This window comes from Hibiscus syriacus, unplaced genomic scaffold (genome assembly GCF_006381635.1).
Source record: "Hibiscus syriacus cultivar Baekdansim isolate YM2019G1 unplaced genomic scaffold, ASM638163v2 tig00010659_pilon, whole genome shotgun sequence".
In the NCBI taxonomy this organism is placed as follows: domain Eukaryota; kingdom Viridiplantae; phylum Streptophyta; class Magnoliopsida; order Malvales; family Malvaceae; genus Hibiscus; species Hibiscus syriacus.
The window spans coordinates 37,296-48,465 of NW_024062228.1; positions in this window are offsets into that span (position 1 = coordinate 37,296).

The window sequence follows — 11,170 nt, forward strand, 5'->3', positions numbered from 1 at the left end:
TCCCTGCTAATGATCACTTTGCGGGCAGTGGGATCCCACAAGCGATACCCCTTTACTCCATCAGCATACCCCAAGAATTTGCATTTCCTGGATTTTGGATCCAGCTTTGAAATTTCTTGGGCGTTGTACATCACGTACACAATACTTCCAAATACATGGAGGTTTGAATAATCAACTGGTTTACCAGTCCACATCTACATTGGTGTCTTCAGCTCTATTGTAGTTGATGGAGCTTGATTCACCAAATAACAGGCGGTATTGACTGTTTCTGCCCAGAATGATTTTTCTAGGCCTGCGTCCCTCAACATTGCTCTTGTTCTTTCTAACAAGGTTCTGTTCATCCGCTCTGCCACTCCATTTTGTTGAGGAGTGTTCGCCACTGTGAACTGTCTTTTGATGCCTTCTTTATTGCAAAAGTCATCAAATTCTTCGCTTGTGTATTCTCCTCCATTATCTATCCTGAAACACTTGATCTTATTTCCAGAATCAAGTTCCACCCGCGCCTTGAAGTTTTTGAAAGTTGAAAACACGTCTGACTTCTTCTTGATAGGGTACACCCAACATCTCCTGGAGTAATCATCAATAAATGAGACAAAGTATTTTGCTCCACCTAGGGATGTAACTGGTGCTTGCCATACGTCAGAGTGAACCAATTCTAGAACACTTTTGCCTCTAGAATTTGATTTGTTGAATTTCAACCGGTTCTGCTTACTTGTTATACAATGGTCACACAAAGGAAGTGTTACCTTTGTTAAACCTAGAAGTAGGTTTTGCTCCACAAGGACTTTCATTCCTTATTCTGACATGTGTCCAAGTTTCTGATGCCATAGCATTGCAGAATTTGAACTACACGAGGCAACAGAGGCTTCTACTTCTAGCAAAGTCTCTTCTTTCAGCATGTACAAGTTTGCTGCTATTTTTTCGCCTTTCAGCACCACAAGCGCTACACGGAACACCTTCATGATTCCTTTCCATGTTTCAATCTTGCTTGCATTATTATCCAACAATCTGTAGAATAATAAATTTTTCTTCAGGCCTTTCACGTGTCGCACATCTGGAACAATTTTAATTGTTCCATCATACATCTTCAATTTTATAGTCCCCACGCCAACGATCTCTAAGGCATGATCATTGTAACTATACACAGATCCTCCTAAGACAGGTTCATAATGATGGAACCATTCTCTTCTTGAGGTCATGTGATATGTTACTCTCGAATCAATGAGCCATATATCTGCAAATCGTTTTCTTCCTTCCACGATGGTTGACGCTTCACAGCATAGAGCATCTCCATCATCTGAAGTGTTTGCGGTATTGCCTTGTGGATTGAAGTTTTTATTTAGACTCCAACAATCATTCTTCAAGTGACCCTTCTTTCCATAGTTGAAGCACTTTAAATTCTTCTTGCTCCTCGACTTCGATCTACCATGTTTGTGACTGCTGCTTTGGCCATGTTCTGTTGATCTCCCTCTCGTCGTTGTCAACGCTTCTGCTTGTTACAGATTTACTTGTCTGTCTTCCTTGTTCTTGCACCGATTTTCTTCTTGTAGAACAGCAGCTGCAACGTCATCGAAGACTAGACTGGTGACATTATTGTTTGTCAAGTTGATGATGAGTTGATCATACGAATCCGGTAGACTTTGAAGTATAAGTTTAGCACGTTCTTGTTCTCTATTTTACAGCTTAAGAATGTAAGCTGAGAAAATAAAGTGTTCAGCGTATTTAAGTGCTCTGTCACTGAAGTAGATTCTGGCATACGGAGAGTGTACAATTTCCTCTTAAGGAAAATTTTATTGTGCAACGATGTGGCATCGTACAATTTGGTGAGATGATCTCATATCTCCTTAGCTGTCTTCTTCTCCTCGATGCTTGACAATACTTCATCTGCTAATACTAGATGAAAGTTTGTCATAGCATTCCCGTCCATCTCGTTCCATTTGTTGTCATCTGCGAAATCCACCGGCCTTTCATTGATAGCCGCTAGACACCCGTCTTTCCTCAGGATTGCCTTTATCTTCAATTTCCACAGTGAGAAATTTCTCCCATTGAATTTTTCAATATCAAATTTTGTTGCCATAGCTTCTATTACGGATAGCTCCCACTATTTCACTATCGTGAATAGTTCTCTGGAACCTTCAAAGAATGGGTAATACATTTTTACTTTCTTATGTTGGGGGATCCACCTTTTGGTGGCAACCACAAAGACAATAAACAGATATTACACACTCTAATCTGGCTTGGATACCAATTGTTCCAGAAGACGGCTATCAGATAGAGAAAAATCGCAACTGATAATATTTAGAAAATAAAAATGAAGATAAAAGAGACAAAATTTACGTGGTTTTTACCCTATATTATTTAGGGATTTTTCACGTAAATTTTGTCTCTTTTATCTTCATTTTTATTTTCTAAAAATTATCAGTTACAATTTTGCTCTATCCGATAGTCGTCTTCCGCAACAACAACTTCTCAAAAAGAGCATATTAGGAGTTTTTATGAAATGGCTGATAGTAGATCTATGCACAAGTGAGTAGAAAATATTATTTCGTGCTCAACATGGAAGACTACACCTTTTTTGCTTTAAAGATTCTGGTTTAGGGTTTAGGGTGTGTTCAGTGTATCACCATCAATGCTTGTTTCACAACCAATCATATATATATGACCTGTTGTTTGGACTTTGGACTACCCTTCATTGGATCCTAGTTTTAGCAAGTGGTCTGGTTAATTAGGGCCAGTCTTTTGGTTTCCTTTACCGACTGAAGCTAGTAAACTCGAAGTGAATGCCAAATGCAGGGATGTGATAGACACGAGTTTATGAAGATCATTCTGCTTCATTCTGTTTGTGTGGATGGTTCCAGACGTTGAGGAGGAGATTGAGAGATATGAGAAATGTTGAACTGAGATCACTTTAAGAACTAGTTTCTGATTGAAGACTTTTCAGCTACTTTGGGTTTATTTCAAGTGAATTTGCTTCCAATGATATGTGCTTAAAATAACGTTGATGGCAGCTTAACAATACTACGAAAAATAACAATGTGTTAAGTGTTAACCATGGTCCCCCACCCTAGCTACTCAATAATCCTAGACCAAACCGGCACACTTTTCCCCAAAATTAAGGCTGTCCATTTCTGGATAATCTAAAGGTTAGATAAAATCATCTAAATGTTTTATCTTTTTCAAATTTTTTGATAATCTGAAATTGAAATTTTATTGATATGTACCTAATCTAATTATCTGATTTTTTTGAATATCCAATTCGAGCTATCCAAAAATTAAAGAACGGATCAAATATATGGATTTTCAGATCGGATCAACAGATCATATCGGTCGAATCGGATTTTTTTTGCACACCCTTACCCACAATCATTTGAATGAGTAATAACATTACAAACAAAATAATAATACAACGACAACAAGAAGAAAGAAGAAGAAGAGTCAAACAGTTAGTCAGAGGATATCCCACATGGTTAAAAGTGCTAAATCAGTTGATTCAATGCACTATGTCAGTATTTCGTCACTGTAGTAACAATTGTTAACAACGTGTGACTGATTTGTTATAAATTGATAACGTTAGTGACTAATTTGTTACTTTTAAATTTTAGTGGGCAGAACGAAAACTTAATCAAACATGACAATTTGTATAGTTTACCCTATTTTTTCAAGTGTTTATACTTAAATCATAAACTTTAAATATTTTTCAAAGTCCTTAAATGCATCATAGTAGATAAATTTTTGATATGTCAAGTTAATTTACTAAGACAATATTTAAGATCTAACAATTAAATGTCATTAGACAAGTGCCTTATAAATCCCATTCAATCATAAAGAACATAAGAGACTCGGATTCTTTTTCTCTTTATCTACACCAACCATTTATCTACCAACTTCACGAAAAAAACCCCTTCTATTGCACAAACTTGTTCTCTCTCTCTCGTTGCTTTTATTTCATATTAGAATTTTAGATTTTAGGGTATTGGAATATATTTTGGAATACATGACTGCATTCTAGAATATGCAGTAACGTGTGTATGTGCTGCTGATGTGAGCATTGTGTGTGTGAGTGAGTTGTTATAGCTGTTAAGAAATATTAGATTTTGTTATGAGTTTGTTGTAGAGGTTGAGTACACTTGAAGTTACAGCTTTTATGTAAGCTGGTTGTAACGTAGTTAACAATGAGCTTAATGAATGTTATCAGAGGTTATTCATTGAATTTTCATCTTCTCAACATAGGGATTAAATTGATTAAATACTAAAATATTGATGATTAATTTTTTAAAATAGGAAATATATAAAAATTAAGAGTTAAAATTATTATAATGTTTTTTATTAAGGGTAAATTATACTTATGATCGCTTATGGAGGATTCTAAAACAAAAACGGTTGGTGCACCAAAGCCATAATCTACGCTTTCCAGAAAAAAAATGATAAAGAAATATACCAATTAAATTATATACAGTTAACATTTGATAGAAGATTGACACGGTAGTTAAAAAATTTAATAAAATTAAATATTGACAGTCAGTTAAATGGTAACATGTGTAATTATATTAATTTTGTTAACTATCACATGAGTTCGAACATCAAATGTTAACATAGATGAGTTAATTGATATCATTTAAATAACAAAATGATCTGATTGTTAAAACTAAAAGATTTATGGTTAAATTGAAAACTCTCAATAGTTAAGTGATCATGGTGTAGTTTATCTTTTCATTAATTAACACGTGATCTGTCCTTAATGATGATCATTTTATAAAGTGTTTTAGTTGTAGGATACAGAAGTAAAGGACCTTCTAAATTTAGACCAAAAATGCAGTTTACGCAAAATAATATAGATAAATTTGTTTCAGGCGCATATTCACACTCATTCACTTTTTATTTTGTTTTTATTTTATTGTACTTAAAGTGATAAGGAAAAAAAAGGGAATGTCTCAGGAAAGGCGGGTTAATATACGGCTAATATACAGCATTACCGGATACATTAAAATGTATTTAATAAATTCGGTTTAGCGGTACCTATTATGTTGACAACTAATAATGTTTTAGGTAGAAAATATGAAAAACTATTAAAAAATTTGGTAACCGGTAAACTTTGGTTTTGTCATATCAAGTAATTTTAACGGTTTTGTCATAATGAATCTGGTTTTGTCATATTTTTACCTGTTATATTGTAAATTATCTATCCTTTTTATAAAAGTGTCCATACTTATTTCACTGTGAAAATATATTTATTATTATCTTTAGTTAATATTGTTAAATTTAAAATCTAAATAATATTTTATAAAATATCAAAACAATCAAATAATTTTTTGTGTAAATGAAATTATTAAATTAATATTGTAGGTGGAAAACATGAAACACTATTAAAAAAAATTGAAACATAAATTATATAACTTTCAAAAAAGTATATATCATTTTTATAAAAGTGTCCATACTTATTTCACTGTTGAAAACATATTTATTATTATATTTGGTTAATATTGTTAAATTTAAATTCTAAATAATATTTTATAAAATATCAAAACAATCAAATAAAATTTTGTGTAAATTAAATTATTAAATTAATATTGTAGGTGGAAAACATGAAACACTATTAAATAAATTGAAACATAAATTACATAACTTTAAAAGCAGTTATAAATCCTAAAAAGTGTCGATACTTTTAAAAATATATCGATCCAAAACGATATACCAGGTAAAAATATGATAAAACCGGTAACAAAATGATAAAACCGGTAAATTTAAAAGTGTCGATACGTTATATAAGGATCGACACTTTGTGAATTTAAAAGAGAAGCAGTTATAGCGCCTATAATGTGTCGATACTTTAAAAAAATATATCGATCCACAACGATATAACAGGTAAAAATATGATAAAACCGGTATCAAAATGATAAAACCGGTAAAATGATACCGGATATATTGAAAGTGTCGATACTTTCGTAAGTACGTGTAATAAATTATCGACACTTTCAAAGAAATAGGTAATTATCCTTTCGAAAGTATCGACACCTGACATAAAAGTATCGACACTTTTGTATTTGTATCGATTAAATATAAATAACATATCCGATGAAAATATAAAGGCCATAGCTAAATATCCTCTGAAAAAAGATAGAACGGACGAGTTTTTGAAATCGAAGAGTAATTGTTGCTGCATTTCAGAAGGCGTTTCTAAAGCGAAGTTTGTTTGTTTGTTGCTGCAGTCGAATCGAAAAGTATGTTGTCGAAACCCTAATTTTTAATTATTACAGTAATCGCGATAGGGTTTTTTATGTGTTGTTTGGGGTTTTGGAGTAAGAAAGCATTTGGGACCGATTGCAGGTAGAAATAGATATTCAAGGAAAAATATAAATGTCGATACTTTTATTAAATATTATAGGTAGAAAATGATATTATAGGTTGTATAAATGTGCCGACACATTTTGGTGTGGCCATTCAAATTCTTTTGAAGAAAACCGTTTTACCACAAGAGTAGTTATCTATATTTGTATATTGAAAAGTGTATGTAACAAAATAATTTGATTTGCGTAAACTGATATATGAAGGAAAAATGGTGTCAATGGGTTGGAAAATTGTTGGTGGAGCAGATGACTTTGAAATTGAGGCCGAGACTCGAAAGCAACCAAAGGGTGGATATATGTACTTCTAGTAAGTATCAATGTCTTTTTGTTATTATTGTTGAAATGGTAATTGGATTAAAGTATCGATAAACTTTAAATTGATTACAAATTTTAAATGTTAACAGTATGGCCGAATGCAAAAGGATGAAGGGAGATGGCACACAGAGCGGTTCGGTATGTAAAATGAAATTGACATTGAGTAGTATTAGTATTTAGTGTTAATGTATTGATTAAGAAACGTTTATGTTTAATATTAGGTGAAAAAAGATGTGAGGTCCAAATGGAATTCAATGAGTGATGCTGAAAAGGAACCTTACATCACACAGTCAAGGAATGATAGTAAAGAATACAAAGAACGGAGGAAAGCACATGAAAATAAGGTATTCATTAAACTTGTAAATACGTTGATACAAAATATATAAGAACTATAACATTATATATTGTTAAAAAATGTAGGAAGTGTCGACAAGATGCAGCATTAAAAGGGTGAATTTATTAATTAAACACCTTAAGGAGAAGGGTCAGTTGAATGTGCTGGGAGAAATAGGTTTTGGATCGTTGATCGGAGTAAGGGATCGACCTATTCGGAGGGAATTGTGTCGATCCTTGATGGCACAATTTGACGTCAGTCAATGTATGGCTAAGTATGGTGATTATTCATTCCCTCTGGGGGTATCGACTGCTGCAGCCGTATTGGGGGTACAAAACAAAGGCAAAAGTGTTATAGAAGTCTGTAGGAGTAAGAACTGGAAAGCACTTGCCTCCAAATATGGTTTGAATCATAAGGTGACATATGCTGAAGTTGAAGAGGATATCAAAAGTGGATCTTACTGGGGGGATGAGCTGAAGGCCCAAGTTCTATTGTACCTTGTCGGGATATTTCTTTGTCCAACGGGTGATACGTCAACGAACAAGGAATATATGAAGCTCATTTGCGATGAAGGCTTGAAGGGTGAATTCAATTGGGCTGAATATATCCATTCGAGATTGATTGAATCAATCATCACCTTTAAAAAGGGCAGCCAGAGATACCTCAAAGGGTGCATAGCAATCTTAGAGGTAAATGAGTTGAATCACTTTTTTGTGTTTTTATATAAAAATATAAATTTTATTATAAATGCAGGTTGCACTGTTCGATTTTTGGTCGGGCTGTGAGGCAGTGCCGGCTTATGAAAGAACCAGAGTGGCACGCATCCGTGCATGGGGGAAGGAAGAGGTGGTTAGAGTGATGGTGAATTTGAAGTTGGATAGAGGGAAGAAGCAAGAAATGGTAATAAATGTAATTAAATAATATTAAGAATATAATCAATGTCTTACTATTGTAATTTAATTTTGAAGGTTATTGGCAAGGATGTAGAGGAGGCAGTGGAGGCAGAGGAGAAGAAAGGAGGGATGGTTGTATTGGGGGATGACGGTGAGTGGGACGACGGTGAAGCAAAACAGAGTAACTTCGACATTTTGATGTCTGAATTGGCTGATATCAAAAAAATCCAATTTGAAATCATGCAAAGACAATCAAGAGTCGAAGAGAAACTTGATCAAGTCGTAGAGAAACTCGAGAGAGTCGAAGATACACTCGAGAGGCATAAGGGGGTAGTGGAAGGAAAAATAGATGGAGTGGTGAAAGAAGTAGAGGTGTTGAGGGGTGAAGTGGTGAAAGAAGTTGGGGTGTTAAGGGGTGATATTAAGATGGTGACGGGAGAAAAATTTGAGGGAGTGGTGAAGGAGGTTGTGGATTTGAGGAGTGAACTTACGGGGGTGAAAGGGGTGGTTGATAAATACTCGGATGAAGGAGCTCAATTGAAGGGTGAAATAAAAGAGATGAAGAGCTATGTAGAAAAAAGTACGATGAACTGAAAAAAATATGAAGAAGAAAAGAGGAGGAGGAAGAAGAAGAGATGGAAGAAATGAGGAGGAAGGAAGTCGATGTCATTTATACACCGGAGAGTGTTATAGCAGCAGTTTTGGATTCGGAATCCTGCACCCCAGAAGAAGAAGCAGAAGGTAAGTTTAATAAAAGAATACTTAATTTGATTTTTATTATGTTGTTGTGACAAAAATTTGTATGCAAAATTGTAGGTTGAAAAAGCGGATATTCCAAGCGGAATTGATGACATCGAAGCTGTAATTTGTGATTATTTATGGAATAGCGAGTTAGAATCGGGGAAAGTGAAATATATTGTTTTGTGAGTGATATTTAAATATTTCATGACAACATATTAATCCTAATGATTCATACAGATATTCTGTAATATCAATGGGAAATCAATTCGCTACTGTATACGACGTTGCAACGTTGAAGCCTACGGAAGGGTTGGCGGTGTGGTAAGTAGAAAGTAGAAAATGTTAAAACTTATTGAATATGTTCTGATTGTGTAATTAATTTTGTTAGGTTATCGATTTGCTCGCCTGGACCATGCTACGATTCTCAAAAGTCACTCCGGAGGATTGGCTACCTTCCATACCTCTTAGTGGTGAGTTAAATTAATAAATATTGAAAAGTAGTGTTATAGACGGTAAATTAATAATGTTTGTTGCGTAATTACAGCAACAGGCGTTGGAAGCCAACAACAAAGAAAGTGTTGAGAGTTTTCTACCTTCTGGGGTGTCATATTGGATAACTGTGAAATTCACCGACTGTGAGAAGGTAAGACACCATACCAATTGCAAATGATGTTTTCGGATATAGAATGTTTTTGTCAAATTGGGTGTGAAATTTGTTGCAGATCATGATCACAATAAATACCATAATTCACATTGGTATCTGTTGGTGTTGGATATGGTAGATCATGTTGTAACAATATATGATAGTATGTTTACAACTGAAGCAGCTAAACAGAGAGTGAAGGATGCTAAGAGATTGATATGTATGTATATGAAAGGACATTATGTAAATTATATGCATAATTTTTTTGGGTGCACTTCTATTTTAATGCAGATTAAAATATTGATTCTTATAATAGAAACGCATTTGGGTTGAGTCCTGTGGATCTCTAGGAAAGTATCCCTTGAAAATTTCAAATTTGTGGAGCATAAGAAGAATAAGCATTGAATGGGTATGAGATGTTATCACAAATAGAAAGCTTAATTTATGCAGTATTCATCATAATTGACAGTGTGGTTTTCAAATTTTGTAACAGATATGATTGCGCATGTATGTGATGATGTGGATGGAATCGATCGTTCTACAGGGGCAACTGGTGATTTTGTAAGTCGATAGAAAAAATCGTTTGTGGTAAAATTGTTAAAAGTCGTATATTGAATGCTGTAGTTGACATACTTAACGTTCTGACAATTTGAATATAGGTTGTTGGAGACTGGGATCGATCGCGAGTATTAAACGATCTCGTAAGCCACAATCAAAATGAACGAAGACAGGAGATAACAAAAGCTGCAATATTACATAAGAATAACAAAAGAATGCAATGATGTAAATGTAGGGTTAATTTGTATAAGATTTATAATTTTGTATACGATTTATATTTTCGTATGTGAAATAATTATGAATGAGATGAGAAAAGTTAGCAGTATGTTGTTGTACATGTTTCTTATACACATTAAGGGTCATGTTGATACTTGGAAGTAAAAGGTAAATTTACAATATGGCCAAAAGGATGTAATTTTTCAATCTAACTGGTACAATTATACCGGTTTTATGTGAGAATATGTCTAAATAATGTGTCGACACTAATATAGTTTGTGTCGATATTTTTTTTCCAGAATGAATGGAAAACAGGGTGCACCATAAAGTGTCGATCCATATATAAAAAGTGTCGATCCCAAAATCATCGAACCCAAAAGTATAATGTAATATGTAATTTTTCAATCTAACCGGTACAATTATACCGGTTTTATGTGAGAATATGTCTAAATAATGTGTCGACACTAATATAGTTTGTGTCGATATTTATTTCCAGAATGAATGGAAAACAGGGTGCACCCATAAAGTGTCGATCCATATATAAAAAGTGTCGATCCCAAAATCATCGAACCCAAAGTATAATGTAATATGTAATTTTTCAATCTAACCGGTACAATTATACCGGTTTTATGTGAATATGTCTAAATAATGTGTCGACACTAATAGTTTGTGTCGATATTTTTTTTCCAGAATGAATGGAAAACAGGGGCACCATAAAGTGTCGATCCATATATAAAAGTGTCGATCCCAAATCATCGAACCCAAAAGTAATGTAATATGTAATTTTTCAATCTACCGGTACAATTATACCGGTTTATGTGAGAATATGTCTAAATAATGTGTCGACACTAATATAGTTTGTGTCGATATTTATTTCCAGAATGAATGGAAAACAGGGTGCACCATAAAGTCGATCCATATATAAAAAGTGTCGATCCCAAAATCATCGAACCCAAAAGTATAATGTAATATGTAATTTTTCAATCTAACCGGTACAATTATACCGGTTTTATGTGAGAATATGTCTAAATAATGTGTCGACACTAATATAGTTTGTGTCGATATTTATTTCCAGAATGAATGGAAAACAGGGTGCACCATAAAGTGTCGATCCATATATAAAAAG